The sequence below is a fragment of the Lathyrus oleraceus genome, chromosome 5 (assembly GCF_024323335.1).
Source record: "Lathyrus oleraceus cultivar Zhongwan6 chromosome 5, CAAS_Psat_ZW6_1.0, whole genome shotgun sequence".
Classification (NCBI taxonomy): domain Eukaryota; kingdom Viridiplantae; phylum Streptophyta; class Magnoliopsida; order Fabales; family Fabaceae; genus Lathyrus; species Lathyrus oleraceus.
The window spans coordinates 361,575,760-361,594,595 of NC_066583.1; positions in this window are offsets into that span (position 1 = coordinate 361,575,760).

The following is an 18,836-nucleotide window of genomic DNA, read 5'->3' on the forward strand; positions in this document are numbered from 1 at the left end:
CTTTGTTATTCTCTGAGGGTAGGGCAACTTAATCACTGGTTTAATTCCTTTTGTAGTTTCTTCTCTAATCAGTTCGCTCGGTGATATAATTTTTTTCTCTTTAGCCGCATTTTTCTCTGTCGTCGAGACAGTATTAACATTCTCCTAACCTCTCGGATTTTGAACTGTTTCACTTGGTAGAGAACCTGGTATTCGAGAACTTGCCAGTTGCTGTGCTATCTGACCCAGCTGAACTTCGAGATTCTTTAGGGAGGCGGTGGTGTTTTTCTGATTATTTCTAGTCTCTTCTTCAAATTGCATATTTTGAGCTGCCATCTTTTCAATTGCAATCTCCCAATCTTCCTTCTTAGGTACCTGTTGTTGCTGCTTCTGATATTGATTTTGATATTGACCCTGTGCCTGCTTGTAAGACCCCAATTTTGGGCCCTAAGATCCCTCATGGCCCATATCATATCATATCATGGCCTCAAGGATCATTGCATGCCCTAGCTTCCCTCCTAGTGGGTAGGTTGCCTTGTGTGTAGTTCTTGATCACCAAGCATGTTTTGCATTTGTATATCTTTGCTTTTCATATGTTTACTAACCAAAAGTACAAAAATATTGTCATTCTAACCATGTTACTTGCAGCTGAAGCAATCATCAGCAATTAGGTCAAAGTCAGTCAAAGTCAGGCATTGCAGTGGATGGTGGCCATTCTTGCAGAATTTGGGCACCATGATCAATAATCAAGAGTTCATACATCTTATGACATCATTTGGAATCAAAATATCAAGGAATTAGGGTTTGGAATTCATCAGAAGGTGCTTCAGTCATGCAAAACCCTAGAAAAGTCAACAGAAAGTCAAACTTGGTCAACTGTCCATTTAATCAGTGATTTGAGGATGGGATTTGGTCTGAGAGGTCTCATTCATGCCTATACAAGCTTCATATATCATGTCAAGCATCCACAGTGAAGAAAATAAAGTCAAACAGAAAATTTCCCAAAATAGAAAGTGGACCTGTAATTTCAACTGCCAAAAATGGAAACTTCTTGATCTTAAACTTACATCATGATACAAGCTTCAAATGAATTTTTGCCCAACATGAAAGTTGAAGATCTTGTTCTCCCATTTCCAAAAAGTCCAAGAACTCTCAATTCCTATGTATGATTGTCAAGATATGATCAAATCATTTTCACAAAATCTTGAACTTCAAAGGGCCATATCTCATGAACCATTTGGCCAATTTTGATGGGGTTTTTTCCTACAAGCTCCATTTGTTCCCCTCTTTCCAAAAATGCATTCATCATTCACCAAAACCTCACCATGCAAAATGCCATTTTTGGACTTGACTTTATTAATTTCAAGTGGTGCAAAAAGTTGACTTTTTGAATTAAGCAATTTTAACACATTTGGCCATTTGGGATCTGTTTAGAATGTTGTTTAAAACTTGCTTGAGGCCCAATTCGTGCAGACCTTCCACACCTCCATGTGCACAGGTTCAAAATTAGCAAAATGCAATTTAGCTTCATTTAAGTTAATCTTTGTTAGCACATCATTAACTAAGCTTAAACAGAAGTATAAAGAGTTATTTTCTGGCCATTCAACCCTAGCTGCAGCCTCAATCGAACAGGATACTCTCATTCTCTCATTTTTTGCATTTTTACACCTTTGCGATTTCTGAGCAAAAGCTTCAAAACACCACGAGCCATCTTCATTGTTTCTTCATTTGCACAACATTTGGAAGCATTTTGAACCATCAAATCACAGCTGGAACTCCATTTTCGAGCTCTGTTTCTTCAAGACACTTCCATGGCAAATCGTGATTTGGGTATTTCCAAGCATCAATGAGCTAAAGCTATTCAACCATACATCTTTTGGAAGCGTTGTGTACATCTGTTTCAAGCTTGCACCACCAAAACAACACTGAATCACCACTGAGTTTCGTTTTTGGTAAGTTTTCGAATCTTTCATTTCTCTGAATCATGATGTACAATGTATAGATCTCATTACCCTGGTCATTATGAGCTTTGAATGGCTAAAATTGGTTGACTGTGCTGGGAGAAATCTGAGTTTAAAATTTTGTTGGTTGTTGTTGTTTTGCATGATTCCATGATGATTAGCTCGAGTTCATGAATTTTAATGGTAGCATGTTGATATGCATTGTTTGCTGATTCTAATGATATGCTTTCTATCCATTTCTGTGACCAAATTTTTTTCGAGTTGATTGGAAGTGATGATGAACACTGTTGCTGTTAGAAACCCTAGAAGCTGTTTTTCCAGAATTTCATGTTAACGTGTATCAACTTGCCTTGTTACTGTTTCATTGGTGATGGCCAATCAAAACATTTCGCGTGTCCCATTAAAACGGTGCGTTTTGATTAATGAGGGAGGGAATTGCAAAAATGCCACTCGGTCAATGTTGACCTACTAAACCATGTCATATTGTTCAATGTTCATTCCAAATTGATGCTCAACTTCCAAAAATCATTTCTCACTCATTTCAACTCCAAAATTCATGAAATTTTTTCCATCATATTCACATGAATGTCTATTATTTTATCATGATTTTTTCTGAATTTTTGGTCGGCTGGATTTTAAATGGTATTAGGTTTCTTGACATGTATGCACATTTTACACCTTTTGCCATTTCTTTTGTGAAATTGTGATGATGTATCCAATGCCCCTGAAATTGTTTGTGGTTAATCTACACTCATTCATGTTTGTTTTGATGTAGAGTTCTTGAATTTATCTTATGTGGTTTGTGAGATATGAATTTTGGAAGTAGGGTGTGACAATTTGTGTCACACCAATGTTATGCAATTTCATGATTTTTGTTGACATGCTTCCTGACCTCCAATTAATGTGAAATTTTGCATGAACCTTCTCTTATGTGTCTAGTTCACTTGTGATTTTTCTTGGAATTAATTATGGCATTTCCAAATTGTTTGAGATTTTATCCCCTGTTTGACCAAAATGTTGACTTGTGTGATACATCTTGCCATCTCCTTTGTGAAATTCTCATACTTTATTGGATGATCATGAAATTTTACATGTGCATACTAAACATCTTAAGCTTTGCATTGGTGTTGATCCCATTCATTTCTCATCTGTTGGCATTGAGTTATGATTTTTTGAAGTTGATACATGTTTATTTGACTTCTTTGTGCATGCTTGAAATTGTTTTGACTTTCTGATTTTAATTGACTATCTTCCCATGATCCAAATGAGCTGAAATTTTATATGCATGTCATGTTATGGATTGTGATTGACCATGATTTATTTGCTGATTTTTGGAATTGATTATGGTTGCTTTTGATGCAAGTCTTGCTGTTGACTTCTATGTGTTCCCATTTGCCATGCTTTGACTTCTTTTGTCTATGAAATGATGATGATGCATGATATGAACTTAAGACCAATTGGGTTGGCTTCTTAAATTCTTGAACTTGATTTTGGTTGACTATCCCTTGCTGTTTTGACTTTCTCATCTCATTTTGACCCTAGGCTTGTCCTAGTGGTCCTGTTGCTTATGTTTGAGCTCATTGTTTCAGGTTAAGCACAAATGCTTCAAAGAGAACAATCCAATTTGTTTGAGCTTGATTGTTTATCATGTGCTAACCTCTTTGTTTTGTAGGTTGCTTGGCTCATAAGCCTTGTGCCTTGTGCTTTGGACATTTGCTTATCTGTTTTGACTACTTCATTTTGCTTTGACTGTTGAACTGTATACTGATTTGTTTGACTATTTCAGGTACCATTAGTTGCTTAGTTCTTTGAACTTGCTTTGCTTTGCTATTTAGCAATTTGCTTTTGAGGTATAATCCCTCTTTCTTCATGTAGTCTGGAGACCCGGCCTGTTATTTGGCCGGGCAAACTGTCTGAAGTCCTCCTTAAGAGGCAATGCTTGTGTGTGTTTAATTTTGTCCCAAGCAGGAAAAGTCCTTCAAGTAAGGCAATTGGTAGATCAAAGGGATAAGTAACCTATCCCCTACTATTCAGTGAGTCTTCTCCTTGCTCCCATTACATGGTTGTAGCATTGAGATCCAAACCCAAGATCTATCGAGTCAATAATGTGGAAAGAGCTCCATCTTTCTGAGCTCCCACACTTTCTGATATGCTCTCCCTGATCAGGGATAAGAGCAATGAGGCACACCCCTCATCTCCTTTCATCTGCTTCACCTTAGCCTCTCAATGGCAAGGTTAAGAGCAAATTTTTGACCCTATTCCAGTTGGCTTCAATGCCTAACCCTTTTGTATGAGCCTCCTTGTTTGGTTATAGTGTGTGCTGAATGCTTTCATTGATTGATCACTTGCTTCATATACACATGCTTGCTTGTATGCTCTATGCATTTATCATCATTTATTGCTCATCAATGCATAATCATCTCATTTGTCTTTGTGACATTATCATTGCTGTTTACCCATTGAGGACAATTGTAAGACCATTCATTGGCCATTGCTCCTATGATATGGAAGTGAGTATGAGACCATCACCTTGGCCACTCATCTCATCTTTGCTTGATGCTTTGTTTGATTGTATGTGAGGTTGCAATTGTAAGTCCCTGTAAGTTGGCATTTGCTTTCCTATGATCACATGTTGCTTTGTTTGTTTGTATGTGAGGATACAACTGTAAGTCCCTGCAAGTTGGCATTTGTATTCCTAGGATCATACTGTGGAGGTTAGAGTAAGCCCAGATAGATTGGCATCTGACGTCCATGTTTTGCTTTTCTTTGTTTATGTGAGGATGCAATTGTAAGTCCCTGTAAGTTGGCATTTGCTCTCCTGTGATCATAAGTTGGTTTGTTTGTTTATATGTGAGGTTGCAATTGTAAGTCCCTGTAAGTTGGCATTTGCTTTCCTATGATCATGTGTTGCTTCTGTTCTTGTATGTGAGGATCCATTGTAAGTCCCTGTAATGTGGCATTGGTTTTCCTATGATCATATGTGGAGTTAACCTAAGTCCAGATAGATTGGCAGTTGATTTCCATATTTCATCTTTGTTTTCTTTTGAGGAGATTAGTGTAAGACCATTGAGTGGCATCTGATATCCAGTTTTATTTTAGGAGATTGGTATAAGCCCAGTGATTGGCATCCGATATCCGCTTTTGTTGACTTTCTTTGTTTGTTTGTTATTATCCATTGCTATTCCAAAGGACACACTTGAATCATCCCCTATATGATTTCAAGAAGTGAACCTTCTAAGAAGTTTTACAATCCATACCCATCCATTCATCCTCATTATGTCCTAAACCTTTTCACACTTTGATTTCAAACTTGACATTGATATTGTGCAAACTTCTTCATGTTTTCAAATTAAAAACCTGGACCCAAGTCCTTGACTCTTTTTTCAAACTCCATTTCATAATACTTCTTTTGAATTAATCTTAATCATACTTTGACTCCACTTTCATAATCACAATCAATTAACTTCACTCATTCACTTGTTTTGGCTTTGTCCATTGTTAATCTTTTCATGCATTAGCCATAGGTTTCAATTATCATTGTGGTTGATGTAAATCTTGCCTATCCTTAGTGAGTCGACTATAAGACTTCCGTACTGAAAACAGGGCTAACCCCTCTAGTACGTCGAAGCTATCCTCGCATGGTGGATGTTGGTCTTGGTCGAGTTTTCTCCCATTGATAATGAAAAGCCTCAGTGCTTGTGTTTAAAATTGAATCCACCAACTTTTGGAAATCTTTTAGCCGAACTACGGCGTTTTGATCCTTACCTTTGATGGAAGGTACGTAGGCAGCGGGTTCATCCGTTCAAACCCAATAAAAAATTGTATATTCTTTTCTCATCATCCCAATCATGTTTGCACAATATTTATGTCATAACAAATAACAATTTTATACAACAAGTGTGAAAAGGGCTCCCTAGGAGTACCTAGGACGTAGTGGGTGCCTAACACCTTCCCATTGCGTAATTTACCCCTTACCCAGACTCTCTGATCTTTTTATTAGTTTTCTACGTGTAAAACTTCTTAGGCTTTTGTTCGCTTTTTAGCCAATCCTTTGGATAAATAAAAGTGCGGTGGCGACTCGAAATTCATTGTATCTCCTGCTTATGATTTAATCGATAGATCATATAGCAACGAATACACCGCTACAGAAAAGTGGCAACTCCACTGGGGAATAAAAGCGATCCTTGGTGGTAGTGCCTACTTTTCACCCTTGTTGTGCTATATTGTTATCTGTTATATGACATATTTTTGTACAATTTGGGATCACTGTATTGATTGTAATGTGTGAATTGCTTGATATACAATTGCTGTTTGCTTTGGTGATCTGTGAGATGAGTTCTGTACCCGAACTCGAGTGCACCCTAGGATAGGAGAATGGCATAGTCTTGTTGACTGGTGTGGAGTATTCCTTAGCCAGTTGACTTGCGAGCCCATTCACTTGGTGGAGGTCATGTTGAACTAATAATGTCACACAAGTTATTTGTGGTTAGGCATTATTCTTTCAATCATGTTCCGCAGAAGCCAAGGACCGTAGTTTACCAAACCCATCTTGGCCTATTTTTTAGGAACGTAGTGCGGAGGTCGTTCAGATGTCAGTTCTGATACGATTGTTACGCGATACTACACTCATAAGAGTTTCTCTTGAGAATATTCTTGGAATACGAGTATTCGTTCCTCCGATAATATTCGAAAGATGGAACGATGATTATGGGAACCTCTGATAGAACATGTCTGGCAGGTTTAAACCCTAGTACACTCCCTTTGGGTGGTTCTTAACCGAGACTCCATGCTCGTGACTCTCAACAAACCCGTGATTCGTGGTTGAGTCGTTCAGACACCGTTAATATCAATGGATCCCGGATCAGGTGTAAAACCTAAAATCCATCAAAGCGGCTGGTTGATATTAAGGGTGTTCGAGCCGGTTCATGTACCGTTAATATCAATGGAACTTGGGTGTTGATAAGGTGAAAACCTAAATCCACCAAAATGGATGATTGATATTAGGGATACAATGAGCTTTCCCACGACCTTTGTCTGGTATGCCTTGTTTGATCCTTGAGTGTGATTGTTGCATTCATGCATTCATGCATTCATCAGCATCCATATCATCAGAAAAAAGAAAATTTTCAAGGAACTCAAAGGAGTTTATTTGCAAAAATTTTCAAAACATGAAAAAAACCGGAAAATTTTTTCACCTGATATATTTGATGAGATATTCTCATGTATGATCAAAATGCTTCAATATTTCAAAGTTTGCAAATAAAAACCCTTGAGTTCCTTTGAAATAAAAAACAAGCATATGCATAAACACTTCATGCATCATTTGCATAAGCAGGTGTTTTGTTCCGGTCTCCCGTCCTGTGGTCTGACCCTGCGACCTTCATTTATTTTGAAGACGCACTTCGCCGGTACTACACCAGAGTCATCTCTGCCAGATTGATGGATCATCCTGAGCAAGAGAGTTGTGAACTCAAGGAGGATTTTGCCAAACTAAGTGCTTTTAATGGATTTATTCCTGTTGATGGATTTACTCCTGGTTAACCAATCCCGGGCTGGCATTGGCTACTGTTCTGGGGCACTTAAGGAGCAAGGTTTGTTCACAAGTGGAGGATTCATCCATGATGATCAACCTGAAGAAGAGGCTGCTGCTATCTTGGAAGAGGATGCAGAAGATTTGAACAATTTCATCATTCCTGGTGGTGTCTGCCACAATTGGGTCGCTGTAGATGTTCCTACAGTCATCCATAGATCAGAGTAAATTGTTCACCTTGTTTAAAACCCTTCTCCCATGCCAAAAGGAGAAGTGATGACATTGTTGGCAAAGCATTTAATACAATGATGTTTTCATTCAATTAATGCATTGTTAAACATTTGTTTTTCCATTTGTTTTCACTTTTTGCTTTTCGCATGAAATCAGTGATCACAAAAAACCTTGAAAAACAAGAAAACAGCTTTTTCATCTGCATAAATGATTTGCTTGTTTAAAATTCAAAAGCTTTTCATTATCCAGAATCATTATGCAGGGATTTCTAAACCCATTGAACATAATGATCCAACGCCATCTCCCAATCTTGAAGTCCTTGTATCTGAGGCAGAGGAAGATGATGTTGAAGGGGATTCCTGATGAGATTACCCGTCCTTCTTGAGCACAAAAGAAGCTCATTCAGCTGTTTCATGAGAATCAGCAAAACAGTCAAACTGGGGCATTGCAAATGCAATCAAAAAAAAAAAAAAAAAAAAAAAAAAAAAAGAAAAAAATAGAAAAAAGAAAAAAGAGAAGAGGGTGAAAAAGATGAAAAAATCAAAAATCAGGAAATTTTTTTTCAAATTTTTTCAAAAGAAAAAAGAAAAATTATACCCTCAAGTCCCTAGTTGACTGATGCTGAATGGATTCAGAGTCGTTATGACCAACTGAATTTGATCGAAGAGAAGAGATTGACTGCCATGTGTCACGGTCAGTTATATCAGCAAAGAATGAAGAAAGCATTCGATAAGAAGGTCAAACCTCGTATGTTCCGAGAAGGTGACCTTGTGCTCAAGAAAGTTTTGTCTTTCGCGCCCGATTCCAGGGGCAAGTGGACTCCAAACTACGAGGGTCCATATGTTGTTAAGAGAGCCTTTTCAGGCGGAGCTTTGATGCTTACAACAATGGATGGGGAGGATTTCACTCGTCCTGTGAATTCAGATGCAGTCAAGAGATACTTTGCCTAAAAAAAAAGTATATGCAAATGAAAGAAAAACAGAATAGCTCGCTAAGTTGAAAACCCGAAAGGGCGGCTTAGGCAAAAAGGAGCGTCTCGGTGGAGAACCCGCAAGGGTAATCCAGGCAAAAATTAGAGACTTGAAAAAGAAGAGAATATTTGCATCCCGCTAGATTGAGTACCTCACTCTGGGGCAATCTAGGCAAAAATTAGGGATTTGGCAAGTAGCTGCATCCTGACAAGACTTTCTGGTTTATCAGTCGTCATTTCGTCAGAAGATTCTCGATTCGTCGTCAACTGAAGCTTCGGATACATCGAGATTCAAATTGGTAGAGAAAGGATCATTATGTTCAATGTAGCCCTCTTCCAATATATATCACTGATTTCAAATTTGTACAGATCTATGGAGTCTTGCCATTTGCAGGCTACCATTCCATCAAATCAATTTGAGCTTTTTATCCAATTATTTGCATTCTTATTTGTTTTAATTCAACAAATGTTTTGCATGTTTTAAATTGATAAAATGTCATTGTTTTAAACAAATCAAATTTTTCAAAATTGTTGTTTTAAACAAAGTGAACATTCACAAGATTGAAAGGATACTCAAGAATATCTCAGTGCTCTCCCGAGGGTGGCATGATCTCCAACAGGTAAGACATTGGTTCATATTCCTGGTTTGGTGGTATCTTCTTTCTTCAGATCTTTGTTGGAGTTGTTCCTCAAACAGAATTGTTGGTGGGGTTGTTCCCCAGTATAGTCGCAAGCAGAGTGTTGTTGAAGATTTCGTTTTCTCCAGCAGCAGTTCTCCCCAGCATGGGTGTTTTCTTGTGAAGTTTCGGCGGTTGTTGGTTTGTCATCTGGGTGCCCCGTCACTTTCTCCAGTGGGTCGTATGCCCCAGACTTTATTTGTCTCCTCAGCACAGTCATGAGTAGAGCTGTTATTGATATCCCCATTGGATTTGCGAGTAGAGTTGTTATCACTCTTCCCAGCGTAGTTGCCAGCGGAATTGTCTGTTTCCTCAGCACGATCGCTTTCTTTTTGAAGACCCGGTAAGTCAGCGGTTTGATACCCGGTACTTTACCTTTTCCCCGGTGAGGTCGTCTGCGAAATTGTTGCTATCTCTCCATCAGAGTTTTTCTCTCTTCAGCAGAGCAGGATTTATTTTCCTACTCGATGGTTGATTGGGTTGACATCCCAGTATATTGCAACCATCTTTTCCTCAGCATAGTCTGCAGAGTGTTTGTTGTGGCAGTTTCGCCTGTTGAATTGCTCCTTCAATCCCCGGTATGGTCGGATGATGGCTCTAGCATCCAGTGAACGGATTGATTTCCTAACTGTTTGTGATCCCCAGTAGAGTGGCTTATATTGCAGAATCTACTTGTTGTGATCAGTTTGCTATGTGTATTCTCCCCAAGTAGAGTGGTTCGTTGCAGAATCTACTTGTTTAATCTGTCCTCCCTCAGTGGGTTGTCCCCCAAGAGAGTAGCCGACGGTCTTCCCCAGTAGAGTTGCTTATACAGTTAGATTCTATTTGGATGATATCATTCTCCCTCAGTGGGTTGATCTCCAGCGGAGTTATGTGGATTTGCTTCTACAGTAGTCTGTGCTTGTGCAATGCATTTTTTGTTTCTCAGTTGACACTGGGATCCCTTGCAGATACTTTGGGATTTCTCTTGTTCCCGACAGATTTGTCTTGGTGGCTGCTTTGCCTGTTGTGACTTTCTGTACCCTGATTGGGTTGTTTTCTGATATCTCTGATCCTCTGCTTCTTCAGCAGTACCTGCAGATCTTTGCTTTACAGCATGTAGATCTCCGCAGATAGGCTTTCCAGCTGGTTTTTCCCCTGGAAGTATAATACCGGGCGTTTAGTTCCTGGACCTGTTGTGTTAGAATTGTCTGTTTTGTCAGCATTCATCAAACATAAATTATGCATATTCATGCATATTCATAAACATTCAGATATTCATGTCGCATTTCTTGCCATGTATCTTTTGTTGTCGTGTCTCCTGCTATGGTGATATAGATCTCTTTACAGGTCTCTTCAAGCAGATGTCGGGTGTTTAAAATCTCTCCATATAGAGTCAGCCCATAAGCAGAAAATGTTGTCTTTCCTTCTGCAGTTCCCCACTGAGATATATCCTCGTGGATGACGGTTTCTTCCGTTTCCTCCCAACACATATATTGGGATGGATTTTCCTATTTGAGTTACATCCTCATTAGGACATGTCTTTATTCAGTCCGTCTTTTCGGATTATTCCCGAATTGGCTATTTGTCAAATGTCTTGTGCTTCCCAGTGGGTTGTTCCCCAGCGGAATGTTTTTGGGCCTCTACCCTCATACCGGTAGTTATAAGTCCTATTTTTCCTGGCTTTCTTGGCAGAATTTGTGGTTATACACCTTTTATTCTCCAGCCAGAATTTTGGTTTTCTACCCTCATACCGGTAGTTGTAAATCCTATTTTCCTGCTCTCCAGCAGTTTGTGGTTTGTTATAAACCCTATATTGGTTTCCCGTGCGGATTTGTGATTTGTTCTATCCCCACGTGGAGTTGTTGGTCTTCTACCCCGTATTCGGTAGATGTAAACCCTAATTTTGTGGTTGTCTCCACTAGATTTTGGCCCTCTGCCTACAAACCAGCAGTCGTAAGTCCTATCTTTGCGGTTTTTCTACCTACAAACCGGTAGTTATAAACCCCGTTCTCTCCTTTGCAGAGTTAACTTTGTTGTTCATCCCAACCGATGACAATTTTCCCCTTATGATTATCTTCATCTAGTTCTTGATGTTGATTTTCCTTTGCTTGGATAAGTTGCTCAGATCAGCACGTATATCCCTAGCAAGTCTTTTGTGGATAATTGCCGTATGCTAGCAATTTTATCCCCAGCGGGTCCTTTCACCTTTTGTCAGTGATTGTGTTCCCCGGATCTTTGATTTTCATCAATGAATCCTCAGCAGATTGTCTTTCATTTACCCTTTTGTTGGTAATGTCTGTTGCTCCTTTTGATTGGTCATCATTATATACCTAGTTTGGTATCCCGATGCCTTTCTTTTCGGTTGATTTATCCTTTATTAACCCAGTAACCGGTTGTGGATAATCTTCCATGCGAGTATATTATTCACGGTCTGCCGGTAATGAATAATATGTCTCATGCGCTCTTTAGTTGGAATCCTTTGTTGATTTTCCCCTGCTGAGCAAGATTCGTATTCTTTGTAGAATCGAATATCCATCCTTTAACCAGTTTGTGTTTTGGATGATGAGTGTTTTGGAAGTGAAATCCAATTCACGTTTCGGTAGATCACCTATTATATACCCAGTAACCGGTATCTCTGGTGTTTCTTACCATGCGAGTTTATTATCTACGTTCTGACGGTAATAGATAATATATCTCATGCGAGTATCTTATCCACGGTCTGCCGGTAATGGATATTATATCTCATGCACTCTTTGGGTTTGTGTCCCCAGTTGAGTAAGATTCGTTTTCCCGTTGTGGATTCGAATGCCCATCCTGTAAGTCGATTTGCTTTTTCAAGCCCTCCTTTCGGATGATGAGTGTTTTGGAAGTGAAATCCAATTCACGTTTCGGTAGATCACCTATTATATACCCAGTAACCGGTATCTCTGGTGTTTCTTACCATGCGAGTTTATTATCTACGTTCTGACGGTAATAGATAATATATCTCATGCGAGTATCTTATCCACGGTCTGCCGGTAATGGATATTATATCTCATGCACTCTCTGGGTTTGTGTCCCCAGTCGAGTAAGATTCGCATTCCTTGTGGAATTGAATGTCCATCCTATAAACAAGTCTGCTGTTCTAGCTTTCTTCAGGGTGATGAGTGTCTTGGAACACAAACCAATTCACGATTTCGGATCTTATCCTATAAACAACCTACAACCCGGTTCAGGATAACTTTCCATGCGAGTACATTATCTACGTTTTGACGGCTATAGATAATATATCTCATGCACTCTCTTGTCGAACACTTTGTTTTGTTTCCCCAACTGAGTAAGATTTGCATTCTTTACAGAATCAAATATTCATCCTATAAACAAGTTTGCTTCTCTAGCTCTCTTCAGGATGATGAGTGTTTTGGAAGTGAAAACCAATTCACGTTTCGGTCAGTCACCTATTATATACCCAGTAACCGGTATCCTTGGTGTTCCCTCCTTTCTGCTCCCTATTATGACCTCGGTCCCCCTGTGGAGTCAGATTTTCCTGAGTTTGTTACCCCTATACCGGTAACATCTCATTTCTTTGTTGCTTCCTTAGTGAAGTCTTTCCTGTTGCTTCTCCCCAGGAGTCAGCTTGTGTCTCTCCAATGGATTTATTTTCCTTTGGAATTCTTTTTCCCAGTGTGAGTCTTTCACTCCCCAGTGAGTTCTCCAGTCTTTTTTCTGTATTCCCTAATCAGAGTCGTGTCTTGTTCACGCTGTGTCAGTTTATCCCCAACTAGAGTCTTGTTAGAGTCTCTGTTCCTGGTGAGTGTATTACTCCGATGGATCGTCTTTTCTTCTGTGTAAATCATATTCCCCACAGAATTTGTGTCTTTTGCATGCATACATTTGCATCATGAGGTCTCTTAGGGACCAAAATTTGTCTCATTACTGTTATTTAAGCCCATTCTACCGCGTCGAGATGAAGATTTCTAAACTTCACTTCTCCGGCTAGAATGACCTTAAATAGGGGCATCTGTAAGACCCCAATTTTGGGCCCTAAGATCCCTCATGGCCCATATCATATCATATCATGGCCTCAAGGATCATTGCATGCCCTAGCTTCCCTCCTAGTGGGTAGGTTGCCTTGTGTGTAGTTCTTGATCACCAAGCATGTTTTGCATTTGTATATCTTTGCTTTTCATATGTTTACTAACCAAAAGTACAAAAATATTGTCATTCTAACCATGTTACTTGCAGCTGAAGCAATCATCAGCAATTAGGTCAAAGTCAGTCAAAGTCAGGCATTGCAGTGGATGGTGGCCATTCTTGCAGAATTTGGGCACCATGATCAATAATCAAGAGTTCATACATCTTATGACATCATTTGGAATCAAAATATCAAGGAATTAGGGTTTGGAATTCATCAGAAGGTGCTTCAGTCATGCAAAACCCTAGAAAAGTCAACAGAAAGTCAAACTTGGTCAACTGTCCATTTAATCAGTGATTTGAGGATGGGATTTGGTCTGAGAGGTCTCATTCATGCCTATACAAGCTTCATATATCATGTCAAGCATCCACAGTGAAGAAAATAAAGTCAAACAGAAAATTTCCCAAAATAGAAAGTGGACCTGTAATTTCAACTGCCAAAAATGGAAACTTCTTGATCTTAAACTTACATCATGATACAAGCTTCAAATGAATTTTTGCCCAACATGAAAGTTGAAGATCTTGTTCTCCCATTTCCAAAAAGTCCAAGAACTCTCAATTCCCATGTATGATTGTCAAGATATGATCAAATCATTTTCACAAAATCTTGAACTTCAAAGGGCCATATCTCATGAACCATTTGGCCAATTTTGATGGGGTTTTTTCCTACAAGCTCCATTTGTTCCCCTCTTTCCAAAAATGCATTCATCATTCACCAAAACCTCACCATGCAAAATGCCATTTTTGGACTTGACTTTATTAATTTCAAGTGGTGCAAAAAGTTGACTTTTTGAATTAAGCAATTTTAACACATTTGGCCATTTGGGATCTGTTTAGAATGTTGTTTAAAACTTGCTTGAGGCCCAATTCGTGCAGACCTTCCACACCTCCATGTGCACAGGTTCAAAATTAGCAAAATGCAATTTAGCTTCATTTAAGTTAATCTTTGTTAGCACATCATTAACTAAGCTTAAACAGAAGTATAAAGAGTTATTTTCTGGCCATTCAACCCTAGCTGCAGCCTCAATCGAACAGGATACTCTCATTCTCTCATTTTTTGCATTTTTACACCTTTGCGATTTCTGAGCAAAAGCTTCAAAACACCACGAGCCATCTTCATTGTTTCTTCATTTGCACAACATTTGGAAGCATTTTGAACCATCAAATCACAGCTGGAACTCCATTTTCGAGCTCTGTTTCTTCAAGACACTTCCATGGCAAATCGTGATTTGGGTATTTCCAAGCATCAATGAGCTAAAGCTATTCAACCATACATCTTTTGGAAGCGTTGTGTACATCTGTTTCAAGCTTGCACCACCAAAACAACACTGAATCACCACTGAGTTTCGTTTTTGGTAAGTTTTCGAATCTTTCATTTCTCTGAATCATGATGTACAATGTATAGATCTCATTACCCTGGTCATTATGAGCTTTGAATGGCTAAAATTGGTTGACTGTGCTGGGAGAAATCTGAGTTTAAAATTTTGTTGGTTGTTGTTGTTTTGCATGATTCCATGATGATTAGCTCGAGTTCATGAATTTTAATGGTAGCATGTTGATATGCATTGTTTGCTGATTCTAATGATATGCTTTCTATCCATTTCTGTGACCAAATTTTTTTCGAGTTGATTGGAAGTGATGATGAACACTGTTGCTGTTAGAAACCCTAGAAGCTGTTTTTCCAGAATTTCATGTTAACGTGTATCAACTTGCCTTGTTACTGTTTCATTGGTGATGGCCAATCAAAACATTTCGCGTGTCCCATTAAAACGGTGCGTTTTGATTAATGAGGGAGGGAATTGCAAAATTGCCACTCGGTCAATGTTGACCTACTAAACCATGTCATATTGTTCAATGTTCATTCCAAATTGATGCTCAACTTCCAAAAATCATTTCTCACTCATTTCAACTCCAAAATTCATGAAATGTTTTCCATCATATTCACATGAATGTCTATTATTTTATCATGATTTTTGCTGAATTTTTGGTCGGCTGGATTTTAAATGGTATTAGGTTTCTTGACATGTATGCACATTTTACACCTTTTGCCATTTCTTTTGTGAAATTGTGATGATGTATCCAATGCCCCTGAAACTTTTTGTGGTTAATCTACACTCATTCATGTTTGTTTTGATGTAGAGTTCTTGAATTTATCATATGTGGTTTGTGAGATATGAATTTTGGAAGTAGGGTGTGACAATTTGTGTCACACCAATGTTATGCAATTTCATGATTTTTGTTGACATGCTTCCTGACCTCCAATTAATGTGAAATTTTGCATGAACCTTCTCTTATGTGTCTAGTTCACTTGTGATTTTTCTTGGAATTAATTATGGCATTTCCAAATTGTTTGAGATTTTATCCCCTGTTTGACCAAAATGTTGACTTGTGTGATACATCTTGCCATCTCCTTTGTGAAATTCTCATACTTTATTGGATGATCATGAAATTTTACATGTGCATACTAGACATCTTAAGCTTTGCATTGGTGTTGATCCCATTCATTTCTCATCTGTTGGCATTGAGTTATGATTTTTTGAAGTTGATACATGTTTATTTGACTTCTTTGTGCATGCTTGAAATTGTTTTGACTTTCTGATTTTAATTGACTATCTTCCCATGATCCAAATGAGCTGAAATTTTATATGCATGTCATGTTATGGATTGTGATTGACCATGATTTATTTGCTGATTTTTGGAATTGATTATGGTTGCTTTTGATGCAAGTCTTGCTGTTGACTTCTATGTGTTCCCATTTGCCATGCTTTGACTTCTTTTGTCTATGAAATGATGATGATGCATGATATGAACTTAAGACCAATTGGGTTGGCTTCTTAAATGCTTGAACTTGATTTTGGTTGACTATCCCTTGCTGTTTTGACTTTCTCATCTCATTTTGACCCTAGGCTTGTCCTAGTGGTCCTGTTGCTTATGTTTGAGCTCATTGTTTCAGGTTAAGCACAAATGCTTCAAAGAGAACAATCCAATTTGTTTGAGCTTGATTGTTTATCATGTGCTAACCTCTTTGTTTTGTAGGTTGCTTGGCTCATAAGCCTTGTGCCTTGTGCTTTGCACATTTGCTTATCTGTTTTGACTACTTCATTTTGCTTTGACTGTTGAACTGTATACTGATTTGTTTGACTATTTCAGGTACCATTTGTAAGAACAAAAATAGTTCTACAATAGATTCCATGATTTTGATGATAACAAAGGATGAAACCAAAAGTGGTACCCTAACGAAAAGTTTCTAAGTGTGCAGGGTTCTAAAGAAAGAAGAAATAAATCTGATGATGTCATCAGATGCAAAACAAGATCAGATGCAAAATCTCAAGTATCAGAAGCATCTAAAGAGGAATCTCATTCAAGAAGCTCTAAACTCTGGACAAAACTGCAAGTATCAGAAGCATCTGAACAGGAAGTAAAGTCTAGAAGCTCTGACTCTGAACAAATGTCTTCTGCAAACTCTGAAGTTATCAGCGCCATCTGAACATTCAAGAAATAACATCAGAAGCCAATTTCTCCAGATACACAAAGACTCTAATCAGAATTGTTAATCATGATGAAGTAACGTTTAAGCCAAGTTAAAGTTCTGCAAATGGATTTCCTCAATTAGAAAGAGACGTTAATCTCCACTTCCAAGAGAAAAGATACTAATTGTGGTAAGTAGTCACTTCTAAGTGAAAAAGTCTACTGCAGAAGCTATTAATGGAATGGCGTAATTACATCTCAATATCCAATAGATTCAACGCTACTTCAACTCTACTTCAACTCCTATAAATAGAGAAGAAATCTCATTCAGTAAATACGAAGAAATCACTAGCCAAAACTATACTGAAATTATATCACGCTCAAGAAAAACATCTTTGTTCTTCAAAGATTTTCACTAAGCTTTTGCTTATCAAGTGAAAAATTTGTTCTTAAGTTTGTAATATTTGCTTTCTTAGAAGCATTCTAGATTACACATCTTGTATCTATTTTTATTTGATTTCCTCAAGTGACTCTTTGTAGTCTGTAGACTTGAGAGGACTAAGAGATTTTCTTCTCTCTTAGGGGTTGTTTGTAATCTTTCAAGATTAGTGGATTAAGTCCTTGTTGAAGGCGAAATCACCTTGGCCGGGTGGACTGGAGTAGCTTTGTGTTATAAGCGAACCAGTATAAAATCTTTGTGTGATTTTCATTTTGCAAAAGCGCTTAATTTTTCAAACAATTCAAACCCCCCCTTTCTTGTTTTTCTCACCTTCACCATTAGTTGCTTAGTTCTTTGAACTTGCTTTGCTTTGCTATTTAGCAATTTGCTTTTGAGGTATAATCCCTCTTTCTTCATGTAGTCTGGAGACCCGGCCTGTTATTTGGCCGGGCAAACTGTCTGAAGTCCTCCTTAAGAGGCAATGCTTGTGTGTGTTTAATTTTGTCCCAAGCAGGAAAAGTCCTTCAAGTAAGGCAATTGGTAGATCAAAGGGATAAGTAACCTATCCCCTACTATTCAGTGAGTCTTCTCCTTGCTCCCATTACATGGTTGTAGCATTGAGATCCAAACCCAAGATCTATCGAGTCAATAATGTGGAAAGAGCTCCATCTTTCTGAGCTCCCACACTTTCTGATATGCTCTCCCTGATCAGGGATAAGAGCAATGAGGCACACCCCTCATCTCCTTTCATCTGCTTCACCTTAGCCTCTCAATGGCAAGGTTAAGAGCAAATTTTTGACCCTATTCCAGTTGGCTTCAATGCCTAACCCTTTTGTATGAGCCTCCTTGTTTGGTTATAGTGTGTGCTGAATGCTTTCATTGATTGATCACTTGCTTCATATACACATGCTTGCTTGTATGCTCTATGCATTTATCATCATTTATTGCTCATCAATGCATAATCATCTCATTTGTCTTTGTGACATTATCATTGCTGTTTACCCATTGAGGACAATTGTAAGACCATTCATTGGCCATTGCTCCTATGATATGGAAGTGAGTATGAGACCATCACCTTGGCCACTCATCTCATCTTTGCTTGATGCTTTGTTTGATTGTATGTGAGGTTGCAATTGTAAGTCCCTGTAAGTTGGCATTTGCTTTCCTATGATCACATGTTGCTTTGTTTGTTTGTATGTGAGGATACAACTGTAAGTCCCTGCAAGTTGGCATTTGTATTCCTAGGATCATACTGTGGAGGTTAGAGTAAGCCCAGATAGATTGGCATCTGACGTCCATGTTTTGCTTTTCTTTGTTTATGTGAGGATGCAATTGTAAGTCCCTGTAAGTTGGCATTTGCTCTCCTGTGATCATAAGTTGGTTTGTTTGTTTATATGTGAGGTTGCAATTGTAAGTCCCTGTAAGT